This window comes from Pteropus vampyrus, unplaced genomic scaffold (assembly GCF_000151845.1).
Source record: "Pteropus vampyrus isolate Shadow unplaced genomic scaffold, Pvam_2.0 Scaffold41, whole genome shotgun sequence".
Classification (NCBI taxonomy): domain Eukaryota; kingdom Metazoa; phylum Chordata; class Mammalia; order Chiroptera; family Pteropodidae; genus Pteropus; species Pteropus vampyrus.
The window spans coordinates 2,199,003-2,215,918 of NW_011888822.1; the positions used below are offsets into that span (position 1 = coordinate 2,199,003).

A 16,916-nucleotide genomic window follows, 5' to 3' on the forward strand; every position below is an offset into this window, starting at 1 on the left:
TCCACAGTTAGCTGGAATGATAGCAAGTGGGAGCAGATAGGCATGATCACGATGGTTGGCATGTTGGAGTGGATCATGGAGGGCCTGGCTGCAGCTGCATACACTGTATTGCCAGTCGGGCTGGAGATGATCGTGTTGTTACCATGCAGCTTGGTGATAAGGTGCCTGTCCAGGTAGACGTTCACGTTGGATAGGTACGAGGAGCATTCCATCACCACCTCATTCAAGACCTGATCCTGCATGACCTGCTTTCTGGCCCTTGTGTCCAGGTCTGCAGCTTTGTTCTCCCTGATTCCGCTGGGTACAGCCATCTTATTGTCTCCGAGATCCTTCATGACCCAGACCTTCAGCTGGCTCTGAAGAATAACAGCTGCATTCCCCTGCATCACTTGAGTAGTTTGGGAGTGAAAATTCTCAAAGTTGAAGGGGATCAAGAAGTGCAGGGAGCCCAGGTGGAAGGCTGTCACCGGAGTCATGTTGCCCTGGAAAAGCTATGAGGCCTAAGGCAGGGTCCTGTCTCCTCCCAGGCATATGACAACATCGATCTGATTGGGAATGTCATCTTAATCTTCTCTGGAGAATTTCCTTTAAATTAGTTTGAAGTCGTCATCACTTATTGTGGTCTTCTAGAACTTTCTTCTCCACATACACAATCATGTACATGTAGAACTCCTTAAAGGGCTGGAGCAGGCTGGCGTCTGGACCTTCTTGATGACGAGAACACTCTTTGAGGAACTTATTATACATCAGCTGCTGGTTGGCAGGTCCTGGATGTGCATGATAGTCTGGAGTTTCTGCAACACGCAGGGCTTTGGCCCAGAAGTGGTCACCGAGCAGAGCCTGTGTAGAGACTGCATCCTGCTGAGCTTCTTGGCTGGTGAGGCAGATGTTGCAGGTCTTGGCCTGCCTGGAATGGGTGGCTGAGACCTCAGTTCTGATCTATACTCAGCTCCTCGCTCATGTTGACATTTTCTTGTCCCATGTCCATAGTTGGTAAACAAGGACTTAGGTCAGAAAAAACACTGATGCCATTTGCTGCCACAGGGGCCTTCAGGAACATCTCGCCCTGTCCCCAGGGTCTCGCTGCCACTCACAGTCAGTAGCTTGCCTCCAGCGCCACAGCTGCCTCCCCTTCGTCTCCTCCCTTGCTGCCAGGACCAAGGTGCTGGACTGCTGAGCCACAATCAGCACCATTGTATTATTTAGCAAAACTTGAAAATTTGAAAATATTATTGAAAAGAAAGCTCTCCCTCTTCATTTAATTTATCATAGCCCACCTTCAAAAGATAAAACCTGTTTAGGCAGGAGGACAGTTAGTTTTGGAAAACAAATTTGAATAATCTTAATTTGTATTTGGTTTCAGCAGGCATAGAAAAGGTATGCTTTTTAGATCAGTTTTCTGATCTTTGGCCAAAGATATATTAATATTAAGACAAAGTATTCTTCAAAAGTTGCTTATTTTGAAATGCTTAGATTAAGGCAAAAAATTTATCTGTGGTCACATCTTTATTCTTGAACCCCCAAAAGTAAGTTTCAACTTTGTTTTTCCTTTGTATGTAACACTGGATATCCACATTTAGCTTAAAAATAAGTGGAATTTTACTTTATGTTTATATCATGTTTCTTGTGTGAGTATGAAATAACATAGATATTCATTTCTACAAGTAACAGGATTATTTTGAAAAACAAAAGACCAAATTTCACCAGTGGTTTTCAGACTTTTTTAAAACACAGGATCCTTTCTTCAATCTGATTTTTTTTGCTGAAACACAGAATGTGAAACCTACAGAACCTTATTTATTTGTGGGGGTGATACATGAGGCTCTTGCATGAGTCTTTAAAACAAAGTGTTTGCTTTCATTCCTGATAAGAATCCTGACGTCTGGGGACCTGAGACCCGTTCAGGATCACAGCAAGTTAGTGGTAGAAGTGGATTTGAAACCACTTCTTTCAGTTGCTAGTTAGCGATTATTTCCTCTTTGAAAGAAAGGACGATGAAAAAAATGATAATTTCATGCATATGAATTGGGAGTTTTAACTGCTTTTGAGAATTGAATAAATTTTTCAAGGTTTTTATGCCATTTAACCCAAATTTTAGTAACTGTATATATGATTGAAATAAATAGTATAGAACTCTTAATATCAAATTTTACTTTCCCCGGTTTGTTAGCTCAAGGATACTGCCAACTGCCCACGATGTCAAAGCAGCCAAGTTCATTTGTTAAAGCGTCTGATTTAATCTTTTTTATGATGTTGAATTTGGTGTTAGGTTATTGTCTTCAACTTAATAAATTTGTTTTGACATCCTACGTGTTGTTTGCTTTTATCATATTTAATTTAACCAATTAAAATGGGTAAATTTGTGAGGACATTGAAGATCCTGTATTTCTTTGATGGGTTTTGTGAGCCATTATCTTTTTCCATGTATTGATATTTATAGGAAATGGATAGATAGAGTGGTTTATGTTAGTTGTAATTAGTCATTTTACTAATATGAAGTTTATCCCCTTAAAGCATTTGGAACCATTATCTTGGAGTATACAACAAAACGTTATTCTAGCATGAAAAATCCACTTAAAGGCACAGTTGTTGCCACAGTTTGTTTTTCTTTACCAACTAAGATTAGGGCTTTGAAATCAAGGGATATTGGCCATGGAAAGGAGCTATTGGCATGGAATGAATAGGAATTTTGCACATGCTTGTTTTGAAACTTGGCTACTTCTGTTCAGGGTTGACTGGTCTCAGTGGTAACAAGCTTAAAATGAAATAATGCCTTTTTGCCAACACCATCTTGATTCTTCTCGTATGGACTGCTTGAGCCAATGTAACACATAATGTAGAGCAAAACAAGGAATCGATAAAACCATTAAGCAGTTCGCTGTCTGGCTAGGAATGTTGATGAATAGGTCCGCATTTCCCCTTGGGTATTTTTATTCACCGGGGGAAGAAAAGGAGTGGGCCAACAAAGTAGAGAAATTGAGAATGGGTTTTCTCGCTTGAATGAGGCAGTGCAGCGAGTGTCTCTGTCTTTTTACCATGGAGTCTCCTTTTCTTATCAATGAATAAGGACGTGTGGTTGGTCATCCTGCGCTGTCCACTTCCTGTTTCTTCTTTTAGGGTTTATTAGTTGATGATAGAGTGGAGGAGATATCAGACACACTCATTAAACTCAGGAATCAGTTAAGTTGTAACTTCGAGTCATGAGACCAGTGTCCAGGAGCTTAGATTCAATGGCCTTAGTGGGCCCATAGGAGAAGGTGTGAGCTTGGACGTTGTGTTCGTTTGCTAGGGCTGCTGTAACAAGATGCCACAGTCTGGTTAGCTTAAACAACAGAAATTTGTCTCACAATGCTGGAGGCCAGAAGTCCGGGATCACAAGTCTGGAGACTAGAAGTCCTGTGGACAGAACAGGGAGAATCTGTTTCAGGCCTCTCTGAACTTCTGGTGGTTTGCTGCCAATCTTTGTCATTCCTTGTCTTGTAGAAGCATCACCTTGAACTCTGCCTGCATCTTCACATGATGTTCTCTGTGTGTGTGTGTCTGTATGCCAATTTTCCCCGTTTACAAAGACATTTGTCTCACTTGGTTAGGGTCCACCCTGATGACTTCATCTTAACTAATTACTTCTGCCATGACCCTATTTCTAATTAAGGTCGCATTCTGAGGTGTTGGGGGTTAGGTTGTGGGGTTAAAACATATAATTTTTGGGGACACAATTCAACGCATAACAGATGGATAAGATGGTTGGTTTTGTGTCTCTAAAATCTCAAGTAAGAGTGATTTTAGTCAAGCAGTCTGCAGATTCAAAATTGTTAAACATCTGTGTTTTACTTTGTTTTTTTTCCTAGGTGCTTTCACATGTCTCGTGTTCCTTACCACAGCAAACAAATGTATTATTCATGTTTATGAAGGTTGTAGAGACTTTATAATACAATAAAATAGAATCAACCCTGTAGATGAGCAGGAAGGCTTTAGAGTCTTCTACTCATCTTCGGTTTTCTTTTGGTTATTAAAAAACCATAATAATTCTGATCCCGTCACCTGCATGAAGACTTTGATTTACTTTAGTCAAGCTCAGTGCAGTGGGTGGCAGATGCTGGCATTACACAATACATGTCCTGTATCATGACGTAAAAATAAATACCTACTTTTTTTGGTGATTCAAGGGATTTGTCGAGGGTAATTTTGACTTGCTAAAACCTTGTACACTGACTTGAATTTAACCTCTTCAATACCCCAGATGGTAATTTACTTTCATTAAATGAAAGTTTGGTCATGCATAATGTTCCCCTCCTGCAAAAAAAAAATGTCTTCAAGTTGAATGTTTTCGAGTCTACCTTTAGCTATGAAAACTATTTTGTAAATAAAATCAAATTTGACGAGACCTTTAGATTTATTCTCTTAATAATACTGTATTGTATATTTGATGATTGCTAACTGTATTTGACATGCTGTACATCACATCCCCGTGACTCACTTGTTTTATAACTATAAGTTTATATCTTTTGACTTCCTTCGCTCATTTTGCCAACCCCTACCCTCCACTTCTGGCAACCACCAATCTGTTCTCTGTATCTGTGAGTTTGGTTTTTTGTATTTTATTTTTAGATTCTACATTTAAGTGTGTCAGTTATACCTCAATTTAAAAAAGCATATAGGAAAAAAAAATTCTTTCATATATTAAAAAAAAAATAGAAAAAATCGTACTTGAAATCTTAGTATATAAAATAGGTTTTAAAAAAGATTTCTCATTGTATCAAGGTGGAGGCTTCTGGGCAACCTCCCCTGCTGCCTCCCTTGCTGGAGTTTTCTCAGCCAAAATGTACTTGGAAAAAACATTGAGAAACCATAGTATGGGGGCATGTTTGCCATGTGATAAATAGGAATTGGGACAAGTAAGGATATTATATATTTTGCTAATCTCAGTATTTGTAGGCTGCATTCAATGTTCATGGTGTATTTTGTTAATTCAATGAAAATTGAGAGCACTTTGTGTAAGATGTTGGGAAATTCAAAGATCAATGAGATATCGTCTCTTCTATCAGAGTTCCATCTCTATCCATACATCTATCCATCCACATTGTTTATCGAAGGCCTATGTGTTATATCCTGTTTAAGGTATTCGCAAAAGTGACAAAACTGACACGATACCTTCCTTTTTGGAGCCTATGATTTAGTGGAATGTGTGTGTGTTGGGGAACTAACATGTTAGAAGGCAATGAGTATCAGGAAAAAGGAGAATGTTAAGGGAAATTGGGAGTTGGTGGAGGTGGGTAGGTGCCACCTATTTTAAATAGACTTCATTGGAGAAAGTTGCCATAGAGTAAAGGTGTTGAAGAGGTCAAGTTAAGTGTGTGGTATCAGGCAGCTAACGCTCCTGCATAATCTCATCTGGACCCTACAGTAACCCTATAAGGGCAGGTACTGTTATGCTCAAATTTAAGCTAAGGCTAAAGTTGTCCAGGATCCGGTGTCTAGGTAATAGTGGTGGAATTCCAGCCTTTGGGTGTGAAATGCAGCTCATTAATTGGATAGTGTCTCTCTGTGACTGCTAACTGAAACCTCCTTAGGCGTCTGTTTCAGGCCCTCGTAGCCTTTGCCATCCTGTGTGTGCCAGAAGGACTGTGGCTGTATCTGTCTTGCTCACTGGACTCTCCGGAGCACCTGGCTCTTAGATGTTGCTCATTATGCGTGTGTTGATTGAATAAGAAGGACAAAATATGGTCCCTATACCCTTGTAATTGAGATGATCAAATACCAAGCCAGTGCTGACAGGTAACATAGTTCAGATGGGAGTACGACCAGCTCCTCACGGTGGTACCGGTCAAGCATCAGTTTTGAGTTTTGGAATCGAGGAGTATGCCGCAGCTCGGGCTCCAGCTAGCTGCCTCACGTACATGGCTTCTAATTTTCTCTTTGGGTTACACTAAATAGTCCATTGTTCATCAAGGAGAGAGGAAATTGATTTCCAATTACTCTTGTATTGCTTAAAAACCAAACTGCCACGAATGCTTTATGGGATCAGGGAGAAGATAGGCCCAGGGTTTTAGCTGCACTAAAACCTGCTTAATTAACCGAACACTGTCTATTACCATCTGATAGCAGGCGTGACCCCTCTTCTGCAGAGGGACTCAGTTTTGAAGACCATATTCCCAAGGCCAGGAATAGTTTAGACCTGTGAGGGCGGAAGATTTATGCTTTGTGTGCTTCTCCTCTGCTCTATGCATCCTTTCCTGGGGCAGGGAGCTGCTTGGGCAGGCTCATGGGCACTGTGGCTACTTTTCCAGGAATTTTGTGAGCCGGTTATTATGGTCTTTTAAAATTATGCAAGTTTACAAGGAAATTATATTTAAGAAGTAGTAAATACTTCCTAGTTATTTTAATACATTTTACTGTTATCTATGCTCTTAAGCCTTTATCTATTGTATCTGTACGGTAGAAATGCTGTATGATGATGTACTACTATGTAACTCTTCCCTACTTCACATTTAGTGATGGCACATTGGTAGTTTGAAGTTAGATGTGGTGGGACTATTTACACCATAGTTGTTAGCAAATGCTTCAACCCAGCCCCCTCCCAGAGCTGGATAATAAATATTTACAAATACACCACTGACTGGGGCCAACCTTCATATTAATTTGCTAAGGCTGTCATCACACAGCTCCACAAACTAGGTGGTTTAAAACAACAAAGTTATTGACTCATAGTTCTGGAGTTTGGAAGTCCAAGATCAAGGTGTTGGCAGAGTTGTTGTTTTTTTGTTTTGTTTTGTTTTGTTTTGTTTTGTTTTGTTTTGTTTTTGAGGCTATGAGGGAGAATCTGTTCCTTGCCACTTCCTAGTTTGTCTTTGCCATCAATCCTTGGATAGTAGGCACATTACTGCAATCTCTCCATTCATCTTCACATGGAATTTTCCATGTTTCTGTGTCTTCACAGGACCATCTTCTTTCTGTGTCTCTCACCCTTTATAAGGACACCAGTCATATTTCAGTATGACTTTATCTTAACTAATTGTATCTGCAGTGACCCTATTTCCAAATAAGGTCATATTCTGAGATTCTGGGGCAAAGACTTTAACATACCTTTTTGCGGGAACGCAATAACTCCTAATGTCCTTCAGTGGCCTTACATTGCCTATTGGAACACTTTGCCTTTGCCAGCTCAAATAAACACAAGAGTCCATATGTATAATAACTTTAATAGCTTATTGTGTACTATTTTTTTTTTTTTCATATGTGTTCTCATTTAACCCTCTCCAGCACCCTGTAATGTAAGTATCATTCCCATTTAACAAATTAGGAATTGGGGTCTGAGTAAATTGGAGTAATGGTCTTTAGCCTTGCAAATTAGATATTTGAGTCTAAATACCAATGCCTTTTGTCAACTTACTTGTCACGGGTTTCATTGCTCCAGAACCTTATTAGCTGTGCCAAATCTACTTAGAGAGTTAATTGTGTCAGGGTAGTAAAGAAGAAGGAAGAGCTAATTTTTATAAAACTTGCAGAATCAAGCATAAAGCTTGGTGCCTTTATATATGTATTACCTAATTTAATCCTCATGACAACTATTTGAGTTGTTCCTTTCTGTGTAGATGAGAAAATGGCACTGTAGGTGAACTTTGTTCCCTGGCCAGGATCCCAGAACTGGTAAAGGGACAGCTAAGAGAGGAGTCCTGGTCTCTCTGGACCCAAAGACCATTCTTGTTGGGTCCTACTATACTCTGTTCTAAAGCAAATCTCACATCTCATAAATAGGCACATCCCATTCCTGGTCCTTTTTGTTGAGTGAGTTGTTAATCATGCATATATTTATTTTCTCATTCAGTTAGTATGTATTGAGAGCTCTGACAATATGCCAAGAACTGTGCTAACGGATAAATGGCTCAAGTCTCAGAACTAGAATGATTTAGAGTCCTCCACGGCCATGCTTCTTTAAAAGGTTATGAGGTTCCACCTGTGTCTCTGCCATTTTCCTATTTGGTGGCAACCTTCAGCCCATTTCTATCATTGTGTAACAAATCACCACAAACTCAATGACTTAAAACAACATGAATTTTTTTTATCTCAGAATTTCTGTGGGTTGTGGGTCTGGAAATGAGTTGAGTCCTCTGCTCAGGCTGAAATCAAGGAGTGGACCAAGGCAGTGATCTCATTGAAGCTTGGGGTCCTCTTCAAGTTTACTGACAGGTTGACAGAATTCAGGTCTTTGTGGTTGTAGGACTGAGGTTTCAGCTTCTAAAGACTGCCTGTCTTTGCCTGCCGTGTGGCCATTTCCACAGCATGGACATTTGCTTCTTCAAGGCCAACAGGGGAGCTACTCTGCTGCTTCTGTCTCTTTTAAAACACCTGATTAGGTCAGGCTCACACAGGATAAATTCTCTGTTCATTAAATCAAAACACACTGAAAGGAATGGTAATTAAAGCCACAAAATCCCTTCACCTTTGACATTTTTAAGGACTAGGAGAAAATAAGTTCTGCCCCGGCTCGAAGGGGAATATTTAGGATGTAGTTTAAAGAGTAGCCTCTTGGAATGGCCTTCTTTTAGGAAAGCGGGGTCTTTGCCAAGAGCCTTGGTGCCAGGCGAAAATAATAGGTGCCCACTTTGGAACCTAGAGTGACAGACATCCTAAATGGGTCATTTTGGTATAATTTCGGGGGACTAGAATTGGTATTCTTTATCCCTCCTTCCTCAACAGCATAGCTGGTGAAATAGAAGTGGTGTGGACAGCCATCTGTGAAATAAAAGCTTTAGGTAAGTGGAAGTCCCTGGCAGGTTTTCATTTTAGTGTAAATTCTGTCTTCCTGGTATAAGTCTCCTTTAAAGACTTATGAATATTGTTCTGAGAGAATGCTGCATGAATTCAGAGGTTGGATCAAACTATGTTCTTTGGGATTCATTAAAAGAGAAATGCCTAAGGCCAAATGCTAGTCAGATGCATCAAACACTGTACTGAATCTGAAACTGTACGGAGCTGGATCACTCTGATGCTCTTCATTTGATAGGTTTTTCTTTACCACAAACAGGCAGCTCTACAAACTTTAAATCTTACATGACTTTTTTTTTGGGGGGGGGGTAGGAGGAGGTCTGAGAATGTAGCTAGAAAATTTTGATTATTAATCTGACTCTCCCTTCTGCTTCTTCTTGGAATTAAATTCTTTGAAAAAGTCTAGACCTAGAGGTAGACGTTCCCTTGTTGGGTTTTACCAGGTTGAAGGCCCACTTTCTCCAGCTGGTTACTATGATGGCCAGCATTAAGGTTACAAACTCAATAAATGTCGTCTGGGCTCAGGCACCTGAAGGAAAGGAGTCGGGTAGGAAGCCACAGGGAGTGGTTGAACTGTGGAGAACTGGACACAACATGCCTCTTCTCCAAAGTCAGCTCTATTTGGCTTGGGCAGAATGTTGCCTGGAGGGGAATTTAAGTCAGTGTTTAGATCATTCCAATATTTCAAGAGGAAACAGAGATCTTAAATTTAAAAATAGAGATCTTTAATTACTCCCAATTTTAAAATTTTGTTAATGATTTCAGTTTTTATTACACCATGAGGGCTGAAGTAATTGTCTTCTGGCTCGGCTTGACCTCTGGGTGTCCAATTTTGATCTCTGGTCTGCATCTTGCTCAGGTCTGAAGGCCTGTTGTAGATAATATTTGATGCCTTTGCAGCATCCATCTACTTCTTCCTAATAGAGCCTCAGTTTTGCATCGGTGCCCACCCTCTATGAAGCTGTGTAGCTGGGGAGAAGCCAAACTCTTGCTCCAGGGGTAGGTTTATTTGTTTTACATCCTTTGTTAGTGATTGGTTCAGGACTGGCCATGTGATCTGACTCTGTCCAATGGAATGAGAAGATGTGTTTGCTGGGGCCCTCCCGTGGAAATCTGCATTTTTCCTCGAAGCCGTGTAAGCTATGGTCTTTCTGCTTTGGGTGCTGTTAGGATGTGTCGCCCACAACTGCTACTGCTGTCTTGCTGTCAGCCTGAGGATAAAATCAAATTTGAGGAGGGCCTGGAAAGGAGGGGAGGAATCTGGATTCCTGTTGATTCTCCTTGAGCTGCTGAATTAACTAGCATTAAAGCTTGCCCTTCCACTGGACGTCCTGTTGTGTGAGCTAATAAATTCTTGATTGGTTAAGACAAGCATGAGTTGGTGGAGAAACTCCAATGCATTTCTAGACCCCATGAACTATTGGCAGTAAAGAAGGCCTTCCCTGATGCTGAGCTGTCACTGATTTAGGGTTAAGCGATGGATTTCATCTTACGTCTTTACTGTAGTCTCTTCCTATTGGTCTCTTGGAGTATTATCCAAGATAACACCCCATCTTTCTGTTGAGAAGGATGGGCTCCCTGGGGAAGAGGAATATCATTAATTACATCTGATTTGGGGGCGCAGAGTGAGGCATGGTGAGCGTACTGTGTGTTTGCTCACAATGGTTTGTGGTCAGATTCAGCCCGAACTTGTACCGAACTTGCTGTAGAGGGTTAGTTACGGATTAAAAATAACTATTAAATGAAAACATTTGTGAAAATTATTTTTCAGGTTGATAATATGGAAAGAACCTCACCCTTCAAGGAAAGGCTGAGTTGTTTTAGTATAATCTAAAAAGTTTCAGGCCCTTAGAAGAATACAAAACAGAAAGATTTCCCTGCCTGACTTGCTGTGAAGGTAAATCAACTTGGAAGCACTCTGCCATCTCTGAACATTCCAGATGTTTCTTTCTTTTTTTAAAAAAAATAAGAAATAACATTGCATTTTGAGAAAAGCTTTTCTTACTTCTATTCATTTATGCAGCTTGTTCTTTGCAACCCTTTTCCAATTTAAAGACGGCTCTCTACTATTAATAAAACATAAGTTTAATCATGTACAATTGATTTTCACATTTATATATTTTTATTTGATCTAGTATGGAGAAACAGTGAAGTTTGTGGTAAGGAGTGTGAATTCTGATGCCACACTGCCTGGGTTTGAATCCCAGCTCTGCCACCTACTGGCAATGAGACCTTGGCAAATCGTTTAATTTCTTTGTGCCTTAATTTCATGATCTGTAAAATAAAACTAATTATAGTGCCGACTTGTAGGGATGTGAGGATTAACAGTTAAATACATGAGTCCATTTAAAATGCTTGGAACATTGCCTGGCACACTGTTAAGTGCTGTGTGTGTTCACTGCTAGGCGTCATCATAGTTATGGTAATAAAATTTGTAATTCTACTACTGGCTATGGCATCAGGCTTTGTTAAGAGATTTTGGAAGACCTGAATCATTTGGTAGATAAGTGTCACTGCCTCTAAGATTACAAGTGATTTATTGCTGGATATAAAAAATTGCCCTGGGAGGTAAGCATAGGGAGAAGAGTCTCCATGGGGCAAGGATGATGGGCTGAAGCCAGCCGCCTTCACGTCTTCACAGCAGACAGATAAAGAGGTTATATAGTGTGTTTGTCTAGATGAATTTGGCTGTGCTCAGGGTGGTACTAAGTACAGGAACTGGTTGTTACTTTAGTGTTACTCAACACTAAAGCATGCAGCATTTAATAAAACAAACATATCTCTGTTAAATGACCATTCCTTTTAAAGGTAGGTGGTTCTCTTGTGTCACTCACTTAAATATTTCATTTTCTTTTTCCAAACGGCAGAAGCAGTATGAGTTTTTAAACAGGAGTCCAGTTCATCTTGTAATAGTTTGAGCTAGTGAAACCTGGGTAGAAGCTCTGAAGACACCGTGTACTGCCGTGACCTTGTGAAGACCTTAGACATCCTCCATGGGGCTCAGTCTCTCCATCTGTAACACGGGCATAACCATTCCTCAGAACCTTTCTGTGCACATCAAATGGAACCATGTGGGTAAAGTAACCAGCACAGGCCTTCATTAATTTTTATTTTCATCTTTTCCCTTGATTTTTAACCACTATCTTGAGTACCAAAGCGGCAAACTTGAAAGATTTTTTGGGGAGACTGTCTATATGTTGTGCCATTGCTGCTGAGTTTTCTGAGAAGGGAGCCTGTTTAGAAGGTAAGGAATGATTTTTTTTCTCTCAGTAGCTACATTTTTCTTGTGGGCTTTTAATTTATTTGGAGTTCTTTTCCTGAAATTTGAGAGGATGTTCATTTCTTGTGGGTGAATTAAGACAGGAATTGGCAAACTTTTTCAGTGAAAAGCCAGATAGTAGACCTTTTTGGTTTTGCAGGTTATATATCGCAATTGTGTCTACTCATTGTGTCGTAGCTTGAAAGTAGCCATAGACAACACGTCAGCAAACAGGCATGATTGTGTTCCAATGAGACTTTGTATATGGACACTGAAATTTTAATTTTGTGTACTTTTCATGCGTGTGTCACAATATAGTCTTCGTTTTTTTTCTAGCCATTTAAAAATAACCCTTTTTAGCTTAAGCCATACAAAAAGAGACAGCGGATCAGAATTTGTCCACCCCAGCATCATGGTTTTGATTTGATAAACCATATTACTAATAATTCATGCAGCAGAGAAGGCTCTCATTTAAAGAGCTTGTCTGATCAGGGTCTTGGAATTGGAAGCAACTTTCTGTAACATTTATAGCGAATCCACAATTTGATTGGGTCTTGACAGACTTGCTTTGATGGCCTTTGCCCAAAGTGAGGTGCACCTGTGCTTCCGGTTCAGTGTAGCATGTGGCTTATTTCTAGTTAGAAATGTTAAGGCTGTGAGCCTAGGTAGTCACTGGGCACGAATTGCCTGATTGCCTCCCTGAAAAGCTGTTAACTTCTCCAGCGCTTTTGAAAGGAACTTCAGCTTTATGCATTTTCCAGCCTATTTTGTTCCTTGGGTCCCCCCACCCCTCACCCCCCCCCCTTGTTCTCTGCATTAAAGGTGCATTAGTGTATTCTCAGTGCAACACTTTAGAGTTCTTGGAATGGGCAGAGAGCAGTTATATCTCATAATAGCAGGATAATCAATGGAAAGAGATAGATTGCCAGGTTGTAAATCATGTGAGAGAATTTGATGATATCAGCTTCGGGAGAATGGGATCCTATTTACTCCCATTCTGAATTCTTGGGTTCTGGAATTAATTTTTTTTTTTTTTTTTGTACTTGTATTCATTTGATGGAACAGCCTTTGAAGTGAAAGAGAGGACGACAAAGAACAGGTCAGCTCTGTCTCACACACTCTCTCCTTTCCTCACTGTCCGTGCTCACCCCTGTATAATTTCAGACCTGCAATGTGGAACGCTTTCTATAGCCATAGTCAGCACTGCAGAGTGAAATACACTTAGCCTGTCAAAGAGTTGAAAGAACATTTATTCCTCCATATTCAGAAGTGAAGAAAATCACACCCTTTAGATGAGGACACTCAAAAACCTGGCAGTATTCTTAGTAAATGCAGTTACTGGCAATAGAAAGCAAAGGACTTTTTTAAAGAGAAATTAACCGTGTCTTTTACTTTCTGACTTAATGCAGAAAGATGAAAATATGCTAAAGACATGTTTTTTGTTTTTGTTTGTTTGTTTTTTTTAAAGGCATAGACCAGAGACATTTTAGAACATTTTTATCTAGCAAATCCAGCTTCCTTTTAAGCCAAGCATCAGGATCGCTTCAATATTTAGGTATTAATATTCCTTTGTGGCTCATACAGCTCTTTGAAAATGAAATTCTCTGCACTGCTGTCACAATTAAAGAAAGACATGCTGAGGTGAAAGGGAATTTGTATGTTTCTTAGATTGGAGGATATGTTGAGTCAAATGAACATCCTCTCAAGGTTAAATTATCTATTTAAAAACCTCCCAATTACAGTGCCAGGTACAATCTCTGATGAGATTCAGAGAGAACAAATGACTTAATCGGTGGGAGAGAGGTTCTCTTTGTGTGGAAGAAAGCTATGAAATCAGAATGAACCGAACATTGTTTATTATCATGGGAAAATGGGATATTCTCACTAAAATAGGAGTCATTTGAGGGTTACTGAAAACCTTAGAAAAAAGTGGAAGTAGGTTCTTTGCTCTTCCTGCCCTTTTTTTTTTTTTTTATTAAAGCATAGTGAGGTGACCAGAACCAAAAGCCACCAGCAAATATGCTGTGACGTTTTCATAGGCAGTCTGATCCAAGGAATTTGGATGGTGAATACAGTTTTACTTAAAAGGTGGTTTTATGGCCTAGCTTTCTAAAACAATCACCCAAGTCCTGATTTATCTCCAAAATAAGTCCTGAATCCCTCTGGCCAGTGCTCTCCATCTCTTCTGCCACTGACTTGGTCTAGGCCACCATCCTGTCTGAGTTAAAATACGGTGACAGCCTTCTCACTAGTCTCCCTGCTTTCAGATAAATCTTCCCATTACACATGAACAAATCTACACTCTAACCAATGGTTCTGCCTCTACTTTGCACATCTTCTCCTACCATTCCTCTCTCACTCACTTGCTCTAGTCTTTGCGGCTGGAATGGTGCAAGAATCTTGGTTCCATCCTGCTTCATTATCACATACAGTCAGGGGCCTGGTTTTTGCCTGATGGTGTAGTAGTTAAATAAAGACCCTGGAACCAGACTGGTAGGTTCAAATCCTGGCTGTGCTACTGGCCAACCTTGTAACTTGCGTGAGTTACTGAAACCTCTGTTTCTCAGTTTCCTCATCTTTAAGTTGGGTATAGTAATAATTCTACATGATAATAATACTATGTAAAGTGGTTGTTAGGAGTAAATGAGTTAAAATATGGAAAGAACTTAGACCATTGCTTTGCACTCAAAAAGCATTGTATAAGAGTGAGAAGATGGTGCTATTTTGTTTTAAAATCAGCATCAGAGTTATTTCTATCCCTTGGATTTTTCCATGGCAGTTCCTTCTCTTGTCCATCTCAACTCAAGTGTCTTTTCTGAATGACCTTCCCCATCTATCTTTTGAAAGGGCCTACCCCTTCCACAGCCACCCTGTGCTATACCCATTACAGGTTAAAAACAAGTTTTTTTTTTTTGAAGCAGAAAAAAGTTGCAACCAATAAAAGAACCTCCCGCCAATACTAAGATGTGCATTTCCTACAAACGAGGGAATTCTATAATAACCCAATACATCCATCAAAATTGGGAAATTAACTTTGATACAACACCGCTGTCAGACCCCCCTTTAAATTGCCCTGATTCTGCCAATTAAAAAAAGAGCCATTGGGGATCGTGTGCTATTTGTTAGTCTCCTTTGTTTCTGGAGCAGTTTCTCAGGCTTTCCTGGACTTTTATGACCTTGATAATTTTAAAGATGATAAAGCAATTATTTTTCAGACTGTCCATCAATTTGGTTTTGTCTGAGGCTTCCTCATGATTAGATTCAGGTTATGCATCAGGGCAGAAATATCACAGAAGTGATGGACTGCTCCTTTCATTGCATCTTATCAGGTGGCTCATGATTTCCGTCTGCGCCATTGCTTGTGATGTTAGCTTTGATCACTTGAAAAAGGCAGCATCTGCCAGGCTTCTCCATTGTAAAGGTACTCTTTTTCCCCCCTCATTGTAATAAGTATTTTGTGGATGGGTACTTTAAGACCATTCTCCTTAAACTTTCAACTTGTTTATTTATTACATCAGTTTGGACTCACAGATTTCTAATTTAATGGGTTATAATCTGTTACTATCATTATTTTGATGCTGAAATTCCTCCCAGATTTAGGTAATGGGAGTTCCTTGCAGTTGGTTTGTATGTCCTTTTGACATGTGTCACCATCATTATTTGAGTGCTTCCTTACTTTCTGGAACAAGAAGTTCTAGGCACATCTTGTGCTTTGCTGGCCCCAGCCCTGGATTCAGCCAAGGAGCTGAGGAGTCTTGGATCTCTGATTCCTTTTAGATGAGAATGATATTTAGAAACCAAGATCTGGGGACTAAGTGTGTTCATTGCTTATTAGATATTACAGCTCCCAGAGTCTTTTAGTGGAAACTTCTAGGGATTATATATGTATATATACACGTTTACATTTGTATTTATTTCTGTATTTTTATGTATTAAAAATCATGAGTTCACTACCTCTAATTCTGAATATTTCAGCACCATGTGGTTCAATTTAGTTACCTCCTTTCTGTATTTTTAAATCCCTTCTCTGACAGTGAGTAACCTGGTTCTCACTGCCTTGAATATATTTACTTAGTCCCACCCACCCCATGTTGGGGCACTGTTCCATGCAGACACCCTTCTCAGCTCTCTGAGTTGCCAACAATCCATGCCAAGCCCTTCTCCCTGCCAGGTGCAAAAGCCCTCCTCACCATTTCTGAGTGTCCCTTCTGGACAGATGGTGCTTTTGTGCAATGAAAATGGTACCTCTTCTTCCTACCAGGAATCAGCCCCATGCCAGGGTACTCAGCTTGGCAAGAGTAGTGTGTGGGCTGGATTTCAGTTCTATTGCTTGACCTATGTGCTGTGCATCGAGTGCCCAACTTTATGTGGCTGCCCCGATGTCTGACCACACTGTATTGGTTCATGGTGGGCTCTTTTTTTAAAAAACATATTTTTATTTTTCAGTCATATTTGATACACAATAACGTATTTCAGGTGTACAACATAGTGATTAGACATTTATATAACTTATGAAGGGATCACCCTGATAAATCTAGTACCCATCTGATACCATACATAGTTATTACAATATTATTGACTATATTTCCCATGCTATACTTTATAGCCCCAAGACTATTTTGTAACTACCACTTTGTACCTCTTAATTCCTTCTCTGCTTAATTCTCTGAATTCTCCCTCCCCAATCTGCAACTATCAAACTGTTCTCTGTATCTATGAGCTTGTTTCTGTTTAATTTTTTTCTTAGATTCCACATATAAGTGAAGTCATATGGTATTTGTCTTTCTCTGTCTGACTCATTCCACTCAGCACTTACTCCACCCTCTAGGTCCATCCATGTTGTTGCAGATATCAAGAATTCATTTGATTGTATATATGTACCACTTCTTTA

General features: G+C 39.9%; 1 protein-coding gene and 1 pseudogene across 1 annotated transcript in view; one reads left to right on the forward strand and one right to left on the reverse strand.

Annotated features, from left to right (window-relative positions):
- Positions 1–16,916, forward strand: part of PTPRG (protein tyrosine phosphatase, receptor type G) — a 650,284-nt gene that overhangs the window by 30,400 nt on the left and 602,968 nt on the right. The gene's annotated exons all lie outside the window — the stretch shown is intronic.
- On the reverse strand, positions 3–939 carry LOC105291005 (annotated as a pseudogene).